This window comes from Scyliorhinus torazame, chromosome 17 (genome assembly GCF_047496885.1).
Source record: "Scyliorhinus torazame isolate Kashiwa2021f chromosome 17, sScyTor2.1, whole genome shotgun sequence".
Classification (NCBI taxonomy): Eukaryota; Metazoa; Chordata; class Chondrichthyes; order Carcharhiniformes; family Scyliorhinidae; genus Scyliorhinus; species Scyliorhinus torazame.
In genome coordinates, this window is record NC_092723.1 from 91350265 (window position 1) to 91371214 (window position 20950).

Here is a 20950-nt window from a genome sequence, read left to right on the forward strand (position 1 = left end):
TTACTCAAAATGCTTAACTCGCCGGGAAAATCACTTTTTTCCACAATGAATGTCTGGCAAAAAATAGTAAATTTTGATGCAAGCCATTCTGAAACCAATCGGCAAATTACTCAAAACGCTTAACTCGCCGTGAAAATCACTTTTGTTCCACAATGAATGTCTGGCAAAAAATAGTTAATTTTGAAGCAAGCCATTCTGAAACCAATCGGCAAATTACTCAAAATGCTGAACGCGCCGAGAAAATCACTTTTTCTCAAATCTGAATGGCCGACAAAAAATACTTAATTTTGATGCAAGCCGTTCTGAAACCAATCGGCAAATAACTCAAAATGCTTAACTCGCCGAGAAAATCACTTTTGTTCCACAATGAGTGTCTGGCAAAATATAGTAAATTTCAATGCAAGCCACTCTGAAACCAATCGGCAAATTACTCAAAACGCTTAACTCGCCGAGAAAATCACTTTTGTTCCACAATGAATGTCTGGCAAAAAATACTTAATTTTGATGCAAGCCGTTCTGAAACCAATCGGCAAATTACTCAAAATGCTTAACTCGCAGGGAAAATGACTTTTTTCCACAATGAATGTCTGGCAAAAAATAGTTAATTTTGAAGCAAGCCGTTCTGAAACCAATCGGGAAATTACTCAAAATGCTTAACTCGCTGGGAAAATCACTTTTTTCCCACAATGAATGTCTGGCAAAAAATAGTAAATTTCAATGCAAGCCATTCTGAAACTAATCGGCAAATTACGCAAAACGCTTAACTCGCCGAGAAAATCACTTTAGTTCCACAATGAATGTTGGCAAAAAAATAGTTAATTTTGAAGCTAGCCGTTCTGAAACCAATCGGGAAATTACTCAAAATGCTTAACGCACCGAGAAAATCAATTTTTCCCACAATGAATGTCTGGCAAAAAATAGTTAATTTTGATGCAAGCCATTCTGAAAACAATCGGCAAATTACTCAAAACGCTTAACTCGCCGGGAAAATCACTTTTGTTCCACAATGAATGTCTGGCAAAAAATAGTTAATTTTGAAGCTAGCCATTCTGAAACCAATCGGCAAATTACTCAAAATGCTTAACTCGCAGGGAAAATGACTTTTTTCCACAATGAATGTCTGGCAAAAAATAGTTAATTTTGAAGCAAGCCGTTCTGAAACCAATCGGGAAATTACTCAAAATGCTTAACTCGCTGGGAAAATCACTTTTTTCCCACAATGAATGTCTGGCAAAAATTGGTAAATTTCAATGCAAGCCATTCTGAAACTAATCGGCAAATTACGCAAAACGCTTAACTCGCCGAGAAAATCACTTTAGTTCCACAATGAATGTTGGCAAAAAAATAGTTAACTTTGAAGCAAGCCGTTCTGAAACCAATCGGGAAATTACTCAAAATGCTTAACCCACCGAGAAAATCAATTTTTCCCACAATGAATGTCTGGCAAAAAATAGTTAATTTTGATGCAAGCCATTCTGAAAACAATCGGCAAATTACTCAAAACGCTTAACTCGCCGGGAAAATCACTTTTGTTCCACAATGAATGTCTGGCAAAAAATAGTTAATTTTGAAGCTAGCCATTCTGAAACCAATCGGCAAATTACTCAAAATGCTGAACGCGCCGAGAAAATCACTTTTTTCCACAATGAATGTCTGGCAAAAAAATAGTCAATTTTGATGCAAGCCCTTCTGAAACCAATCGGCAAATTACTCAAAACGCTTAACTCGCCGAGAAAATCACTTTTGTTCCACAATGAATGCCTGGCAAAAAATAGTTAATTTTGAAGCAAGCCGTTCTGAAACCAATCGGCAAATTACTCAAAACGCTTAACTCCCCGGGAAAATCACTTTTTTCCACAATGAACGTCTGGCAAAAAAATAGTAAATTTTGATGCAAGCCGTTCTGAAACCAATCGGCAAATTACTCAAAACGCTTAACTCGCCGAGAAAATCACTTTTGTTCCACAATGAATGCCTGGCAAAAAATAGTTAATTTTGAAGCTAGCCGTTCTGAAACCAATCGGCAAATTACTCAAAATGCTTAACTCGCCGGGAAAATCACTTTTTTCCACAATGAATGTCTGGCACAAAGTAGTAAATTTTGATGCAAGCCGTTCTGAAACAAATCGGGAAATTACTCAAAATGCTTAACTCGCTGGGAAAATCACTTTTTACCCACAATGAATGTCTGGCAAAAAATAGTCAATTTCAATGCAAGCCATTCTGAAACCTATCGGCATATAACTCAAAATGCTTAACTCGCCGGGAAAATCACTTTTTTGCCACAATGAATGGCTGGCAAATTATAGTAAATTTCAATGCAAGCCACTCTGAAACCAATCGGCAAATTACTCAAAACGCTTAACTCGCCGAGAAAATCACTTTTGTTCCACAATGAATGTCTGGCAAAAAATACTTAATTTTGATGCAAGCCGTCTGAAACCAATCGGCAAATTACTCAAAATGCTTAACTCGCCGAGAAAATCACCTTTTTCCCACAATGAATGACTGGCAAAAAATAGTAAAATACAATGCAAGCCATTCTGAAACCAATCGGCAAATTACTCAAAACGCTTAACTCGCCGAGAAAATCACTTTTGTTCCACAATGAGTGTCTGGCAAAAAAGTTAATTTTGAAGCAAGCCGTTCTGAAACCAATCGGCAAATTACTCAAAATGCTTAACTCGCCGGGAAAATGACTTTTTTCCACAATGAATGTCTGGCAAAAAATAGTTAATTTTGTTGCAAGCCGTTCTGAAATCCATCGGCAAATAACTCAAAATGCTTAACTCGCCGAGAAAATCACTTTTTTTCCACAATGAATGTCTGGCAAAAAATAGTTAATTGTGATGCAAGCCGTTCTGAAACCAATCGGCAAATAACTCAAAATGCTTAACTCGCCGAGAAAATCACTTTTTTCCAAATGAATGTCTGGCAGAAAATAGTCAATTTTGATGCAAGCCGTTCTCAAACCAATCGGCAAATTACTCAAAATGCTTAACTCGCCGGGAAAATGACTTTTTTCCACAATGAATGTCTGGCAAAAAATAGTTAATTTTGATGCAAGCCGTTCTGAAATCCATCGGCATATAACTCAAAATGCTTAACTCGCCGAGAAAATCACTTTTTTTTCCACAATGAATGTCTGGCAAAAAATAGTTAATTGTGATGCAAGCCGTTCTGAAACCAATCGGCAAATAACTCAAAATGCTTCACTCGCCGAGAAAATCACTTTTATCACACAATGAATGTATGGCAAAAAATAATTAATTTTGATGCAAGCCGTTCTGAAACCAATCGGCAAATAACTCAAAATGCTTAACTCGCCGAGGAAATCACTTTTTTCCCACAATGAATGTCTGGCAAAAAATAGTAAATTTCAAAGCAAGCCGTTCTGAAACCAATCGGCAAATTACTCAAAATGCTTAACTCGCCGAGAAAATCACTTTTGTTCGACAGTGAATGTCTGGCAAAAAATAGTTAATATTGAAGCAAGCCGTTCTGAAACCAATCGGAAATTGCTCAAAATGCTTAACGCGCGAGAAAATCACTTTTTTCCACAATGAATGTCTGGCAAAAAATAGTTAATTTTGTTGCAAGCCGTTCTGAAATCCATCGGCAAATAACTCAAAATGCTTAACTCGCCGAGAAAATCACTTTTATCACACAATGAATGTCTGGCAGAAAATAGTCAATTTTGATGCAAGCCGTTCTGAAACCAATCGGCAAATTACTCAAAATGCTTAACTCGCCGGGAAAATGACTTTTTTCCACAATGAATGTCTGGCAAAAAATAGTTCATTTTGAAGCAAGCCGTTCTGAAACCAATCGGGAAATTACTCAAAATGCTTAACTCGCTGGGAAAGTCACTTTTTTCCCACAATGAATGTCTGGCAGAAAATAGTCAATTTTGATGCAAGCCGTTCTGAAACCAATCGGCAAATTACTCAAAATGCTTAACTCGCCGGGAAAATGACTTTTTTCCACAATGAATGTCTGGCAAAAAATAGTTCATTTTGAAGCAAGCCGTTCTGAAACCAATCGGGAAATTACTCAAAATGCTTAACTCGCTGGGAAAATCACTTTTTTCCCACAATGAATGTCTGGCAAAAAATAGTTAATTTTGATGCAAGCCATTCTGAAAACAATCGGCAAATTACTCAAAACGCTTAACTCGCCGTGAAAATCACTTTTGTTCCACAATGAATGTCTGGCAAAAAATAGTTAATTTTGAAGCAAGCCATTCTGAAACCAATCGGCAAATTACTCAAAATGCTGAATGCGCCGAGAAAATCACTTTTTCTCAAATCTGAATGTCCGACAAAAAATACTTAATTTTGATGCAAGCCGTTCTGAAACCAATCGGCAAATAACTCAAAATGCTTAACTCGCCGGGGAAATCACTTTTTTTCCACAATGAATGTCTGGCAAAATATAGTAAATTTCAATGCAAGCCACTCTGAAACCAATCGGCAAATTACTCAAAACGCTTAACTCGCCGAGAAAATCACTTTTGTTCCACAATGAATGTCTGGCAAAAAATACTTAACTTTGATGCAAGCCGTTCTGAAACCAATCGGCAAATTACTCAAAATGCTTAACTCGCAGGGAAAATGACTTTTTTCCCACAATGAATGTCTGGCAAAAAATAGTTAATTTTGAAGCAAGCCGTTCTGAAACCAATCGGGAAATTACTCAAAATGCTTAACTCGCTGGGAAAATCACTTTTTTCCCACAATGAATGTCTGGCAAAAAATAGTAAATTTCAATGCAAGCCATTCTGAAACTAATCGGCAAATTACGCAAAACGCTTAACTCGCCGAGAAAATCACTTTAGTTCCAGAATGAATGTTGGCAAAAAAATAGTTAATTTTGAAGCAAGCCGTTCTGAAACCAATCGGGAAATTACTCAAAATGCTTAACGCACCGAGAAAATCAATTTTTCCCACAATGAATGTCTGGCAAAAAATAGTTAATTTTGATGCAAGCCATTCTGAAAACAATCGGCAAATTACTCAAAACGCTTAACTCGCCGGGAAAATCACTTTTGTTCCACAATGAATGTCTGGCAAAAAATAGTTAATTTTGAAGCTGGCCATTCTGAAACCAATCGGCAAATTACTCAAAATGCTGAACGCGCCGAGAAAATCACTTTTTCTCAAATCTGAATGTCCGACAAAAAATACTTAATTTTGATGCAAGCCGTTCTGAAACCAATCGGCAAATAACTCAAAATGCTTAACTCGCCGGGGAAATCACTTTTTTTCCACAATGAATGTCTGGCAAAATATAGTAAATTTCAATGCAAGCCACTCTGAAACCAATCGGCAAATTACTCAAAACGCTTAACTCGCCGAGAAAATCACTTTTGTTCCACAATGAATGTCTGGCAAAAAAATAGTAAATTTTGATGCAAGCCGTTCTGAAACCAATCGGCAAATTACTCAAAATGCTTAACTCGCCGGGAAAATCACTTTTTTCCCACAATGAATGTCTGGCAAAAAATAGTCAATTTTGATGCAAGCCCTTCTGAAACCAATCGGCAAATTACTCAAAACGCTTAACTCGCCGAGAAAATCACTTTTGTTCCACAATGAATGCCTGGCAAAAAATAGTTAATTTTGAATCAAGCCGTTCTGAAACCAATCGGCAAATTACTCAAAATGCTTAACTCGCCGGGAAAATCACTTTTTTCCACAATGAATGTCTGGCAAAAAATAGTAAATTTTGATGCAAGCCGTTCTGAAACCAATCGGGAAATTACTCAAAAACTCGCTGGGAAAAACACTTTTTTCCCAGAATGAATGTCTGGCAAAAAATAGTTAATTTTGATGCAAGCCATTCTGAAACCAATCGGCAAATTACTCAAAACGCTTAACTCGCCGTGAAAATCACTTTTGTTCCACAATGAATGTCTGGCAAAAAATAGTTAATTTTGAAGCAAGCCATTCTGAAACCAATCGGCAAATTACTCAAAATGCTGAACGCGCCGAGAAAATCACTTTTTCTCCAATCTGAATGTCCGACAAAAAATAGTTAATTTTGATGCAAGCCGTTCTGAAACCAATCGGCAAATAACTCAAAATGCTTAACTCGCCGGGAAAATCACTTTTTTTCCACAATGAATGTCTGGCAAAATATAGTAAATTTTGATGCAAGCCGTCTGAAACCAATCGGCAAATTACTCAAAATGCTTAACTCGCCGAGAAAATCACTTTTGTTCCACAATGAGTGTCTGGCAAAAAAGTTAATTTTGAAGCAAGCCGTTCTGAAACCAATCGGCAAATTACTCAAAATGCTTAACTCGCCGGGAAAATGACTTTTTTCCACAATGAATGTCTGGCAAAAAATAGTTAATTTTGTTGCAAGCCTTTCTGAAATCCATCGGCAAATAACTCAAAATGCTTAACTCGCCGAGAAAATCACTTTATTTCCACAATGAATGTCTGGCAAAAAATAGTTAATTGTGATGCAAGCCATTCTGAAACCAATCGGCAAATTACTCAAAATGCTTAACTCGCCGAGAAAATCACTTTTATCACACAATGAATGTCTGGCAGAAAATAGTCAATTTTGATGCAAGCCCTTCTGAAACCAATCGGCAAATTACTCAAAACGCTTAACTCGCCGAGAAAATCACTTTTGTTCCACAATGAATGCCTGGCAAAAAATAGTTAATTTTGAAGCAAGCCGTTCTGAAACCAATCGGCAAATTACTCAAAATGCTTAACTCGCCATGAAAATCACTTTTGTTCCACAATGAATGTCTGGCAAAAAATAGTTAATTTTGAAGCAAGCCATTCTGAAACCAATCGGCAAATTACTCAAAATGCTGAACGCGCCGAGAAAATCACTTTTTCTCAAACTGAATGTCCGACAAAAAATACTTAATTTTGATGCAAGCCGTTCTGAAACCAATCGGCAAATAACTCAAAATGCTTCACTCGCCGGGGAAATCACTTTTTTTCCACAATGAATGTCTGGCAAAATATAGTAAATTTCAATGCAAGCCACTCTGAAACCAATCGGCAAATTACTCAAAACGCTTAACTCGCCGAGAAAATCACTTTTGTTCCACAATGAATGTCTGGCAAAAAATAGTTAATTTTGAAGCAAGCCGTTCTGAAACCAATCGGGAAATTACTCAAAATGCTTAACTCGCTGGGAAAATCACTTTTTTCCCACAATGAATGTCTGGCAAAAAATAGTAAATTTCAATGCAAGCCATTCTGAAACTAATCGGCAAATTACGCAAAACGCTTAACTCGCCGAGAAAATCACTTTAGTTCCACAATGAATGTTGGCAAAAAAATAGTTAATTTTGAAGCAAGCCTTTCTGAAACCAATCGGGAAATTACTCAAAATGCTTAACGCACCGAGAAAATCAATTTTTCCCACAATGAATGTCTGGCAAAAAAGAGTTAATTTTGATGCAAGCCATTCTGAAAACAATCGGCAAATTACTCAAAACGCTTAACTCGCCGTGAAAATCACTTTTGTTCCACAATGAATGTCTGGCAAAAAATAGTTAATTTTGAAGCTAGCCATTCTGAAACCAATCGGCAAATTACTCAAAATGCTGAACGCGCCGAGAAAATCACTTTTTCTCAAATCTGAATGTCCGACAAAAAATACTTAATTTTGATGCAAGCCGTTCTGAAACCAATCGGCAAATAACTCAAAATGCTTAACTCGCCGAGAAAATCACCTTTTTCCCACAATGAATGACTGGCAAAAAATAGTAAATTTCAATGCAAGCCATTCTGAAACCAATCGGCAAATTACTCAAAACGCTTAACTCGCCGAGAAAATCACTTTTGTTCCACAATGAGTGTCTGGCAAAAAATTTAATTTTGAAGCAAGCCGTTCTGAAACCAATCGGCAAATTACTCAAAATGCTTAATTCGCCGGGAAAATGACTTTTTTCCACAATGAATGTCTGGCAAAAAATAGTTAATTTTGTTGCAAGCCTTTCTGAAATCCATCGGCAAATAACTCAAAATGCTTAACTCGCCGAGAAAATCACTTTATTTCCACAATGAATGTCTGGCAAAAAATAGTTAATTGTGATGCAAGCCATTCTGAAACCAATCGGCAAATTACTCAAAATGCTTAACTCGCCGAGAAAATCACTTTTATCACACAATGAATGTCTGGCAGAAAATAGTCAATTTTGATGCAAGCCCTTCTGAAACCAATCGGCAAATTACTCAAAACGCTTAACTCGCCGAGAAAATCACTTTTGTTCCACAATGAATGCCTGGCAAAAAATAGTTAATTTTGAAGCAAGCCGTTCTGAAACCAATCGGCAAATTACTCGAAATGCTTAACTCGCCATGAAAATCACTTTTGTTCCACAATGAATGTCTGGCAAAAAATAGTTAATTTTGAAGCAAGCCATTCTGAAACCAATCGGCAAATTACTCAAAATGCTGAACGCGCCGAGAAAATCACTTTTTCTCAAATCTGAATGTCCGACAAAAAATACTTAATTTTGATGCAAGCCGTTCTGAAACCAATCGGCAAATAACTCAAAATGCTTAACTCGCCGGGGAAATCACTTTTTTTCCACAATGAATGTCTGGCAAAATATAGTAAATTTCAATGCAAGCCACTCTGAAACCAATCGGCAAATTACTCAAAACGCTTAACTCGCCGAGAAAATCACTTTTGTTCCACAATGAATGTCTGGCAAAAAATACTTAATTTTGATGCAAGCCGTTCTGAAACCAATCGGCAAATTACTCAAAGTGCTTAACTCGCAGGGAAAATGACTTTTTTCCACAATGAATGTCTGGCAAAAAATAGATAATTTTGAAGCAAGCCGTTCTGAAACCAATCGGGAAATTACTCAAAATGCTTAACTCGCTGGGAAAATCACTTTTTTCCCACAATGAATGTCTGGCAAAAAATAGTAAATTTCAATGCAAGCCATTCTGAAACTAATCGGCAAATTACGCAAAACGCTTAACTCGCCGAGAAAATCACTTTAGTTCCACAATGAATGTTGGCAAAAAAATTGTTAATTTTGAAGCAAGCCTTTCTGAAACCAATCGGGAAATTACTCAAAATGCTTAACGCACCGAGAAAATCAATTTTTCCCACAATGAATGTCTGGCAAAAAATAGTTAATTTTGATGCAAGCCATTCTGAAAACAATCGGCAAATTACTCAAAACGCTTAACTCGCCGTGAAAATCACTTTTGTTCCACAATGAATGTCTGGCAAAAAATAGTTAATTTTGAAGCTAGCCATTCTGAAACCAATCGGCAAATAACTCAAAATGCTTAACTCGCCGGGGAAATCACTTTTTTTCCACAATGAATGTCTGGCAAAATATAGTAAATTTCAATGCAAGCCACTCTGAAACCAATCGGCAAATTACTCAAAACGCTTAACTCGCCGAGAAAATCACTTTTGTTCCACAATGAATGTCTGGCAAAAAAATCGTAAATTTTGATGCAAGCCGTTCTGAAACCAATCGGCAAATTACTCAAAATGCTTAACTCGCCGGGAAAATCACTTTTTTCCCCACAATGAATGTCTGGCAAAAAATAGTCAATTTTGATGCAAGCCCTTCTGAAACCAATCGGCAAATTACTCAAAACGCTTAACTCGCCGAGAAAATCACTTTTGTTCCACAATGAATGCCTGGCAAAAAATAGTTAATTTTGAAGCAAGCCGTTCTGAAACCAATCGGCAAATTACTCAAAATGCTTAACTCGCCGGGAAAATCACTTTTTTCCACAATGAATGTCTGGCAAAAAATAGTAAATTTTGATGCAAGCCGTTCTGAAACCAATCGGCAAATTACTCAAAATGCTCAACTCGCCGGGAAAATCACTTTTTTCCACAATGAATGTCTGGCAAAAAATAGTTAATTTTGATGCAAGCCGTTCTGAAACCAATCGGGAAATTACTCAAAATGCTTAACGCGCCGAGAAAGTCATTTTTTCCCACAATGAATGTCTGGCAAAAAATAGTAAATTTCAATGCAAGCCATTCTGAAACCAATCGGCAAATAACTCAAAATGCTTAACTCGCCGATAAAATCACTTTTTACCCACAATGAATGCCTGGCAAAAAATAGTTAATTGTGATGCAAGCCGTTCTGAAACCAATCGGAAATAACTCAAAATGCTTCACTCGCCGAGAAAATCACTTTTATCACACAATGAATGTATGGCAAAAAATAATTAATTTTGATGCAAGCCGTTCTGAAACTAATCGGCAAATTACGCAAAACGCTTAACTCGCCGAGAAAATCACTTTAGTTCCACAATGAATGTTGGCAAAAAAATAGTTAATTTTGAAGCAAGCCTTTCTGAAACCAATCGGGAAATTACTCAAAATGCTTAACGCACCGAGAAAATCAATTTTTCCCACAATGAATGTCTGGCAAAAAATAGTTAATTTTGATGCAAGCCATTCTGAAAACAATCGGCAAATTACTCAAAACGCTGAACTCGCCGTGAAAATCACTTTTGTTCCACAATGAATGTCTGGCAAAAAATAGTTAATTTTGAAGCTAGCCATTCTGAAACCAATCGGCAAATTACTCAAAATGCTGAACTCGCCGAGAAAATCACTTTTTCTCAAATCTGAATGTCCGACAAAAAATACTTTATTTTGATGCAAGCCGTTCTGAAACCAATCGGCAAATAACTCAAAATGCTTAACTCGCCGGGGAAATCACTTTTTTTCCACAATGAATGTCTGGCAAAATATAGTAAATTTCAATGCAAGCCACTCTGAAACCAATCGGCAAATTACTCAAAACGCTTAACTCGCCGAGAAAATCACTTTTGTTCCACAATGAATGTCTGGCAAAAAAATAGTAAATTTTGATGCAAGCCGTTCTGAAACCAATCGGCAAATTACTCAAAATGCTTAACTCGCCGGGAAAATCACTTTTTTCCCCACAATGAATGTCTGGCAAAAAATAGTCAATTTTGATGCAAGCCCTTCTGAAACCAATCGGCAAATTACTCAAAACGCTTAACTCGCCGAGAAAATCACTTTTGTTCCACAATGAATGCCTGGCAAAAAATAGTTAATTTTGAAGCAAGCCGTTCTGAAACCAATCGGCAAATTACTCAAAATGCTTAACTCGCCGGGAAAATCACTTTTTTCCACAATGAATGTCTGGCAAAAAATAGTAAATTTTGATGCAAGCCGTTCTGAAACCAATCGGCAAATTACTCAAAATGCTCAACTCGCCGGGAAAATCACTTTTTTCCACAATGAATGTCTGGCAAAAAATAGTTAATTTTGATGCAAGCCGTTCTGAAACCAATCGGGAAATTACTCAAAATGCTTAACGCGCCGAGAAAGTCATTTTTTCCCACAATGAATGTCTGGCAAAAAATAGTAAATTTCAATGCAAGCCATTCTGAAACCAATCGGCAAATAACTCAAAATGCTTAACTCGCCGAGAAAATCACTTTTTACCCACAATGAATGCCTGGCAAAAAATAGTTAATTGTGATGCAAGTCGTTCTGAAACCAATCGGAAATAACTCAAAATGCTTCACTCGCCGAGAAAATCACTTTTATCACACAATGAATGTATGGCAAAAAATAAATAATTTTGATGCAAGCCGTTCTGAAACCAATCGGCAAATTAATCAAAATGCTTAACTCGCCGAGAAAATCACTTTTTTTCCCACAATGAATGTCTGGCAAAAAATATTAAAATTCAATGCAAGCCATTCTGAAACCAATCGGCAAATAGCTCAAAATGCTTAACTCGCCGAGAAAATCACTTTTTACCCACAATGAATGTCTGGCAAAAAATAGTCAATTTCAATGCAAGCCATTCTGAAACCTATCGGCAAATAACTCAAAATGCTTAACTCGCCGAGAAAATCACTTTTTTCCCACAATGAGTGCCTGGCAAAAAATAGTTAATTTTGAAGCAAGCCGTTCTGAAACCAATCGGCAAATTACTCAAAATGCTTAATTTTTACCCACAATGAATGTCTGGCACAAAATAGTAAATTTCAATGCAAGCCATTCTGAAACCTATCGGCAAATAACTCAAAATGCTTAACTCCACGGGAAAATCACTTTTTTCCACAATGAATGTCTGGCAAAAAAATAGTAAATTTTGATGCAAGCCGTTCTGAAACCAATCGGCAAATTACTCAAAATGCTTAACTCGCCGGGAAAATCACTTTTTTTCCACAATGAATGTCTGGCAAAAAATAGTTAATTTTGATGCAAGCCGTTCTGAAACCAATCGGGAAATTGCTCAAAATGCTTAACGCGCCGAGAAAGTCATTTTTTCCCACAATGAATGTCTGGCAAAAAATAGTTAATTTTGATGCAAGCCGTTCTGAAACCAATCGGGAAATTACTCAAAATGCTTAACGCGCCGAGAAAGTCATTTTTTCCCACAATGAATGTCTGGCAAAAAATAGTAAATTTCAATGCAAGCCATTCTGAAACCAATCGGCAAATAACTCAAAATGCTTAACTCGCCGAGAAAATCACTTTTTACCCACAATGAATGTCTGGCACAAAATAGTAAATTTCAATGCAAGCCATTCTGAAACCTATCGGCAAATAACTCAAAATGCTTAACTCGCCGAGAAAATCACTTTTTTCCCACAATGAATGTCTGGCAGAAAATACTCAATTTTGATGCAAGCCCTTCTGAAACCAATCGGCAAATTACTCAAAACGCTAAACTCGCCGAGAAAATCACTTTTGTTCCACACTGAATGCCTGGCAAAAAATAGTTAATTTTGAAGCAAGCCGTTCTGAAACCAATCGGCAAATTACTCAAAATGCTTAACTCGCCGGGAAGATCACTTTTTTCCACAATGAATATCTGGCAAAAAATAGTAAATTTTGATGCAAGCCGTTCTGAAACCAATCGGGAAATTACTCAAAACGCTTAGCTCGCCGAGAAAATCACTTTTGTTCCACAATGAATGTCTGGCAAAAAAGTTAATTTTGAAGCAAGCCGTTCTGAAACCAATCGGCAAATTTATCAAAATGCTTAACTCGCCGGGAAAATCACTTTTTTCCCACAATGAATGTCTGGCAAAAAATAGTAAATTTCAATGCAAGCCATTCTGAAACCAAACGGTAAATAACTCAAAATGCTTAACTCGGCGAGAAAATCACTTTTTACGCACAATGAATGTCTGGCAAAAAAATAGTAAATTTTGATGCAAGCCGTTCTGAAACCAATCGGCAAATTACTCAAAATGCTTAACTCGCCGGGAAAATCACTTTTTTCCCACAATGAATGTCTGGCAAAAAAATAGTTAATTTTGAAGCAAGCCTTTCTGAAACCAATCGGGAAATTACTCAAAATGCTTAACGCACCGAGGAAATCAATTTTTCCCACAATGAATGTCTGGCAAAAAATAGTTAATTTTGATGCAAGCCATTCTGAAAACAATCGGCAAATTACTCAAAACGCTGAACTCGCCGTGAAAATCACTTTTGTTCCACAATGAATGTCTGGCAAAAAATAGTTAATTTTGAAGCTAGCCATTCTGAAACCAATCGGCAAATTACTCAAAATGCTGAACTCGCCGAGAAAATCACTTTTTCTCAAATCTGAATGTCCGACAAAAAATACTTTATTTTGATGCAAGCCGTTCTGAAACCAATCGGCAAATAACTCAAAATGCTTAACTCGCCGGGGAAATCACTTTTTTTCCACAATGAATGTCTGGCAAAATATAGTAAATTTCAATGCAAGCCACTCTGAAACCAATCGGCAAATTACTCAAAACGCTTAACTCGCCGAGAAAATCACTTTTGTTCCACAATGAATGTCTGGCAAAAAAATAGTAAATTTTGATGCAAGCCGTTCTGAAACCAATCGGCAAATTACTCAAAATGCTTAACTCGCCGGGAAAATCACTTTTTTCCCCACAATGAATGTCTGGCAAAAAATAGTCAATTTTGATGCAAGCCCTTCTGAAACCAATCGGCAAATTACTCAAAACGCTTAACTCGCCGAGAAAATCACTTTTGTTCCACAATGAATGCCTGGCAAAAAATAGTTAATTTTGAAGCAAGCCGTTCTGAAACCAATCGGCAAATTACTCAAAATGCTTAACTCGCCGGGAAAATCACTTTTTTCCACAATGAATGTCTGGCAAAAAATAGTAAATTTTGATGCAAGCCGTTCTGAAACCAATCGGCAAATTACTCAAAATGCTCAACTCGCCGGGAAAATCACTTTTTTCCACAATGAATGTCTGGCAAAAAATAGTTAATTTTGATGCAAGCCGTTCTGAAACCAATCGGGAAATTACTCAAAATGCTTAACGCGCCGAGAAAGTCATTTTTTCCCACAATGAATGTCTGGCAAAAAATAGTAAATTTCAATGCAAGCCATTCTGAAACCAATCGGCAAATAACTCAAAATGCTTAACTCGCCGAGAAAATCACTTTTTACCCACAATGAATGCCTGGCAAAAAATAGTTAATTGTGATGCAAGCCGTTCTGAAACCAATCGGAAATAACTCAAAATGCTTCACTCGCCGAGAAAATCACTTTTATCACACAATGAATGTATGGCAAAAAATAATTAATTTTGATGCAAGCCGTTCTGAAACCAATCGGCAAATTAATCAAAATGCTTAACTCGCCGAGAAAATCACTTTTTTTCCCACAATGAATGTCTGTCAAAAAATATTAAAATTCAATGCAAGCCATTCTGAAACCAATCGGCAAATAGCTCAAAATGCTTAACTCGCCGAGAAAATCACTTTTTACCCACAATGAATGTCTGGCAAAAAATAGTCAATTTCAATGCAAGCCATTCTGAAACCTATCGGCAAATAACTCAAAATGCTTAACTCGCCGAGAAAATCACTTTTTTCCCACAATGAGTGCCTGGCAAAAAATAGTAAATTTTGAAGCATGCCGTTCTGAAACCAATCGGCAAATTACTCAAAATGCTTAATTTTTACCCACAATGAATGTCTGGCACAAAATAGTAAATTTCAATGCAAGCCATTCTGAAACCTATCGGCAAATAACTCAAAATGCTTAACTCCACGGGAAAATCACTTTTTCCCACAATGAATGTCTGGCAAAAAAATAGTAAATTTTGATGCAAGCCGTTCTGAAACCAATCGGCAAATTACTCAAAATGCTTAACTCGCCGGGAAAATCACTTTTTTTCCACAATGAATGTCTGGCAAAAAATAGTTAATTTTGATGCAAGCCGTTCTGAAACCAATCGGGAAATTGCTCAAAATGCTTAACGCGCCGAGAAAGTCATTTTTTCCCACAATGAATGTCTGGCAAAAAATAGTTAATTTTGATGCAAGCCGTTCTGAAACCAATCGGGAAATTACTCAAAATGCTTAACGCGCCGAGAAAGTCATTTTTTCCCACAATGAATGTCTGGCAAAAAATAGTAAATTTCAATGCAAGCCATTCTGAAACCAATCGGCAAATAACTCAAAATGCTTAACTCGCCGAGAAAATCACTTTTTACCCACAATGAATGTCTGGCACAAAATAGTAAATTTCAATGCAAGCCATTCTGAAACCTATCGGCAAATAACTCAAAATGCTTAACTCGCCGAGAAAATCACTTTTTTCCCACAATGAATGTCTGGCAGAAAATACTCAATTTTGATGCAAGCCCTTCTGAAACCAATCGGCAAATTACTCAAAACGCTAAACTCGCCGAGAAAATCACTTTTGTTCCACAATGAATGCCTGGCAAAAAATAGTTAATTTTGAAGCAAGCCGTTCTGAAACCAATCGGCAAATTACTCAAAATGCTTAACTCGCCGGGAAGATCACTTTTTTCCACAATGAATATCGGGCAAAAAATAGTAAATTTTGATGCAAGCCGTTCTGAAACCAATCGGGAAATTACTCAAAACGCTTAGCTCGCCGAGAAAATCACTTTTGTTCCACAATGAATGTCTGGCAAAAAAGTTAATTTTGAAGCAAGCCGTTCTGAAACCAATCGGCAAATTTATCAAAATGCTTAACTCGCCGGGAAAATCACTTTTTTCCCACAATGAATGTCTGGCAAAAAATAGTAAATTTCAATGCAAGCCATTCTGAAACCAAACGGTAAATAACTCAAAATGCTTAACTCGGCGAGAAAATCACTTTTTACCCACAATGAATGTCTGGCAAAAAAATAGTAAATTTTGATGCAAGCCGTTCTGAAACCAATCGGCAAATTACTCAAAATGCTTAACTCGCCGGGAAAATCACTTTTTTCCCACAATGAATGTCTGGCAAAAAATAGTCAATTTTGATGCAAGCCCTTCTAAAACCAATCGGCAAATTACTCAAAACGCTTAACTCGCCGAGAAAATCACTTTTGTTCCACAATGAATGCCTGGCAAAAAAAAGTTAATTTTGAAGCAAGCCGTTCTGAAACCAATCGGCAAATTACTCAAAAATGCTTAACTCGCCGGGAAAATCACTTTTTTCCACAATGAATGTCTGGCAAAAAATAGTAAATTTTGATGCAAGCCGTTCTGAAACCAATCGGCAAATTTATCAAAATGCTTAACTCGCCGGGAAAATCACTTTTTTCCCACAATGAATGTCTGGCAAAAAATAGTAAATTTCAATGCAAGCCATTCTGAAACCAAACGGTAAATAACTCAAAATGCTTAACTCGGCGAGAAAATCACTTTTTACCCACAATGAATGTCTGGCAAAAAAATAGTAAATTTTGATGCAAGCCGTTCTGAAACCAATCGGCAAATTACTCAAAATGCTTAACTCGCCGGGAAAATCACTTTTTTCCCACAATGAATGTCTGGCAAAAAATAGTCAATTTTGATGCAAGCCCTTCTAAAACCAATCGGCAAATTACTCAAAACGCTTAACTCGCCGAGAAAATCACTTTTGTTCCACAATGAATGCCTGGCAAAAAAAAGTTAATTTTGAAGCAAGCCGTTCTGAAACCAATCGGCAAATTACTCAAAAATGCTTAACTCGCCGGGAAAATCACTTTTTTCCACAATGAATGTCTGGCAAAAAATAGTAAATTTTGATGCAAGCCGTTCTGAAACCAATCGGGAAATTACTCAAAATGCTTAACTCGCTGGGAAAAACACTTTTTTCCCAGAATGAATGTCTGGCAAAAAATAGTTAATTTTGATGCAAGCCATTCTGAAACCAATCGGCAAATTACTCAAAACGCTTAACTCGCCGTGAAAATCACTTTTGTTCCACAATGAATGTCTGGCAAAAAATAGTTAATTTTGAAGCAAGCCATTCTGAAACCAATCGGCATATTACTCAAAATGCTGAACGCGACGAGAAAATCACTTTTTCTCCAATCTGAATGTCCGACAAAAAATAGTTAATTTTGATGCAAGCCGTTCTGAAACCAATCGGCAAATAACTCAAAATGCTTAACTCGCCGGGAAAATCACTTTTTTTCCACAATGAATGACTGGCAAAAAATAGTAAATTTCAATGCAAGCCATTCTGAAACCAATCGGCAAATTACTCAAAACGCTTAACTCGCCGAGAAAATCACTTTTGTTCCACAATGAGTGTCTGGCAAAAAAGTTAATTTTGAAGCAAGCCGTTCCGAAACCAATCGGCAAATTACTCAAAATGCTTAACTCGCCGGGAAAATGACTTTTTTCCACAATGAATGTCTGGCAAAAAATAGTTAATTTTGTTGCAAGCCTTTCTGAAATCCATCGGCAAATAACTCACAATGCTTAACTCGCCGAGAAAATCACTTTATTTCCACAATGAATGTCTGGCAAAAAATAGTTAATTGTGATGCAAGCCATTCTGAAACCAATCGGCCAATTACTCAAAATGCTTAACGCGCCGAGAAAATCACTTTTTCTCAAATCTGAATGTCCGACAAAAAATACTTAATTTTGATGCAAGCCGTTCTGAAACCAATCGGCAAATAACTCAAAATGCTTAACTCGCCGAGAAAATCACTTTTTACCCACAATGAATGCCTGGCAAAAAATAGTTAATTGTGATGCAAGCCGTTCTGAAACCAATCGGAAATAACTCAAAATGCTTCACTCGCCGAGAAAATCACTTTTATCACACAATGAATGTATGGCAAAAAATAATTAATTTTGATGCAAGCTGTTCTGAAACCAATCGGCAAATTACTCAAAATGCTTAACTCGCCGAGAAAATCACTTTTTTCCCACAATGAATGTCTGGGAAAAAATATGAAAATTCAATGCAAGCCATTCTGAAACCAATCGACAAATAACTCAAAATGCTTAACTCGCCGAGAAAATCACTTTTTACCCACAATGAATGTCTGGCAAAAAATAGTCAATTTCAATGCAAGCCATTCTGAAACCTATCGGCAAATAACTCAAAATGCTTAACTCGCCGAGAAAATCACTTTTTTCCCACAATGAGTGCCTGGCAAAAAATAGTTAATTTTGAAGCAAGCCGTTCTGAAACCAATCGGCAAATTACTCAAAATGCTTAACTCCACGGGAAAATCACTTTTTTCCACAATGAATGTCTGGCAAAAAAATAGTAAATTTTGATGCAAGCCGTTCTGAAACCAATCGGCAAATTACTCAAAATGCTTAACTCGCCGGGAAAATCACTTTTTTTCCACAATGAATGTCTGGCAAAAAATAGTTAATTTTGATGCAAGCCGTTCTGAAACCAATCGGCAAATAACTCAAAATGCTTAACTCGCCGAGAAAATCACTTTTTACCCACAATGAATGTCTGGCAAAAAATAGTAAATTTCAATGCAAGCCATTCTGAAACCTATCGGCAAATAACTCAAAATGCTTAACTCGCCGAGAAAATCACTTTTTTTCCACAATGAATGTCTGGCAGAAAATACTCAATTTTGATGCAAGCCCTTCTGAAACCAATCGGCAAATTACTCAAAACGCTAAACTCGCCGAGAAAATCACTTTTGTTCCACAATGAATGCCTGGCAAAAAATAGTTAATTTTGAAGCAAGCCGTTCTGAAACCAATCGGCAAATTACTCAAAATGCTTAACTCGCCGGGAAGATCACTTTTTTCCACACTGAATGTCTGGCAAAAAATAGTAAATTTTGATGCAAGCCGTTCTGAAACCAATCGGGAAATTACTCAAAACGCTTAACTCGCCGAGAAAATCACTTTTTACCCACAATGAATGTCTGGCAAAAAATAGTCAATTTCAATGCAAGCCATTCTGAAACCTATCGGCAAATAACTCAAAATGCTTAACTCGCCGAGAAAATCACTTTTTTCCCACAATGAATGTCTGGCAAAAAATAGTAAATTTCAATGCAAGCCGTCTGAAACCAATCGGCAAATTACTCAAAATGCTTAACTCGCCGAGAAAATCACTTTTATCACACAATGAATGTCTGGCAGAAAATAGTCAATTTTGATGCAAGCCCTTCTGAAACCAATCGGCAAATTACTCAAAACGCTTAACTCGCCGAGAAAATCACTTTTGTTCCACAATGAATGCCTGGCAAAAAATAGTTAATTTTGAAACAAGCCGTTCTGAAACCAATCGGCAAATTACTCAAAATGCTTAACTCGCCGGGAAATCACTTTTTTCCAAATGAATGTCTGGCAAAAAATAGTTAATTTTGATGCAAGCCGTTCTGAAATCCATCGGCAAATAACTCAAAATGCTTAACTCGCCGAGAAAATCACTTTTGTTCCACAATGAATGTCTGGCAAAAAAAATAGTTAATTTTGAAGCAAGCCGTTCTGAAACCAATCGGGAAATTACTCAAAATGCTTAACTCGCCGAGAAAATCATTTTTTCCCACAATGAATGTCTGGCAAAAAATAGTTAATTTTGATGCAAGCCATTTTGAGACCAATCGGCAAATTACTCAAAACGCTTAACTCGCCGTGAAAATCACTTTTCTCCCACAATGAATGTCTGGCATAAAATAGTAAATTTCGATGCAAGCCATTCTGAAACCAATCGGCAGAAAACTCAAAATGCTTAACTCGCCGAGAAAATCACTTTTTTCCCCACAATGAATGTCTGTCAAAAAATAGTAAATTTCAATGCAAGCCATTCTGAAACCAATCGGCAAATTACTCAAAATGCCTAACTCGCCGGGAAAATCACTTTTTTCCACAATGAATGTCTGGCAAAAAATACGAAATTTTGATGCAAGCCGTTCTGAAACTAATCGGGAAATTACTCAAAATGCTTAACTCGCTGGGAAAATCACTTTTTCCCACAATGAATGTCTGTCAAAAAATAGTAAATTTCAATGCAAGCCATTCTGAAACTAATCGGCAAATTACGCAAAACGCTTAACTCGCCGAGAAAATCACTTTTACCACACAATGAATGTATGGCAAAAAATAATTAATTTTGATGCAAGCAGTTCTGAAACCAATCGGCAAATTACTCAAAATGCTTAACTCGCCGAGAAAATCACTTTTTTCTCACAATGAATGTCTGGCAAAAAATATTAAAATTCAATGCAAGTCATTCTGAAACCAATCGGCAAATAACTCAAAATGCTTAACTCGCCGAGAAAATCACTTTTTACCCACAATGAATGTCTGGCAAAAAATAGTTAATTATGAAGCAAGCCGTTCTGAAACCAATCGGCAAATTACTCAAAATGCTTAACTCGCCGGGAAAATCACTTTTTTCCACAATGAATATCTGGAAAAAATAGTAAATTTTGATGCAAGCCGTTCTGAAACCAATCGGCAAATTACTCAAAATGCTTAACTCGCCGGGAAAATGAATTTTTTCCACAATGAATGTCTGGCAAAAAATAGGTAATTTTGATGCAAGCCGTTCTGAAACCAATCCGCAAATTACTCAAAATGCTTAACTCGCCGAGAAAATCACTTTTTTCCCACAATGAATGTCTGGCAAAAAATAGTAAATTTCAATGCAAGCCGTCTGAAACCAATCGGCAAATTACTCAAAATGCTTAACTCGCCGAGAAAATCACTTTTATCACACAATGAATGTCTGGCAGAAAATAGTCAA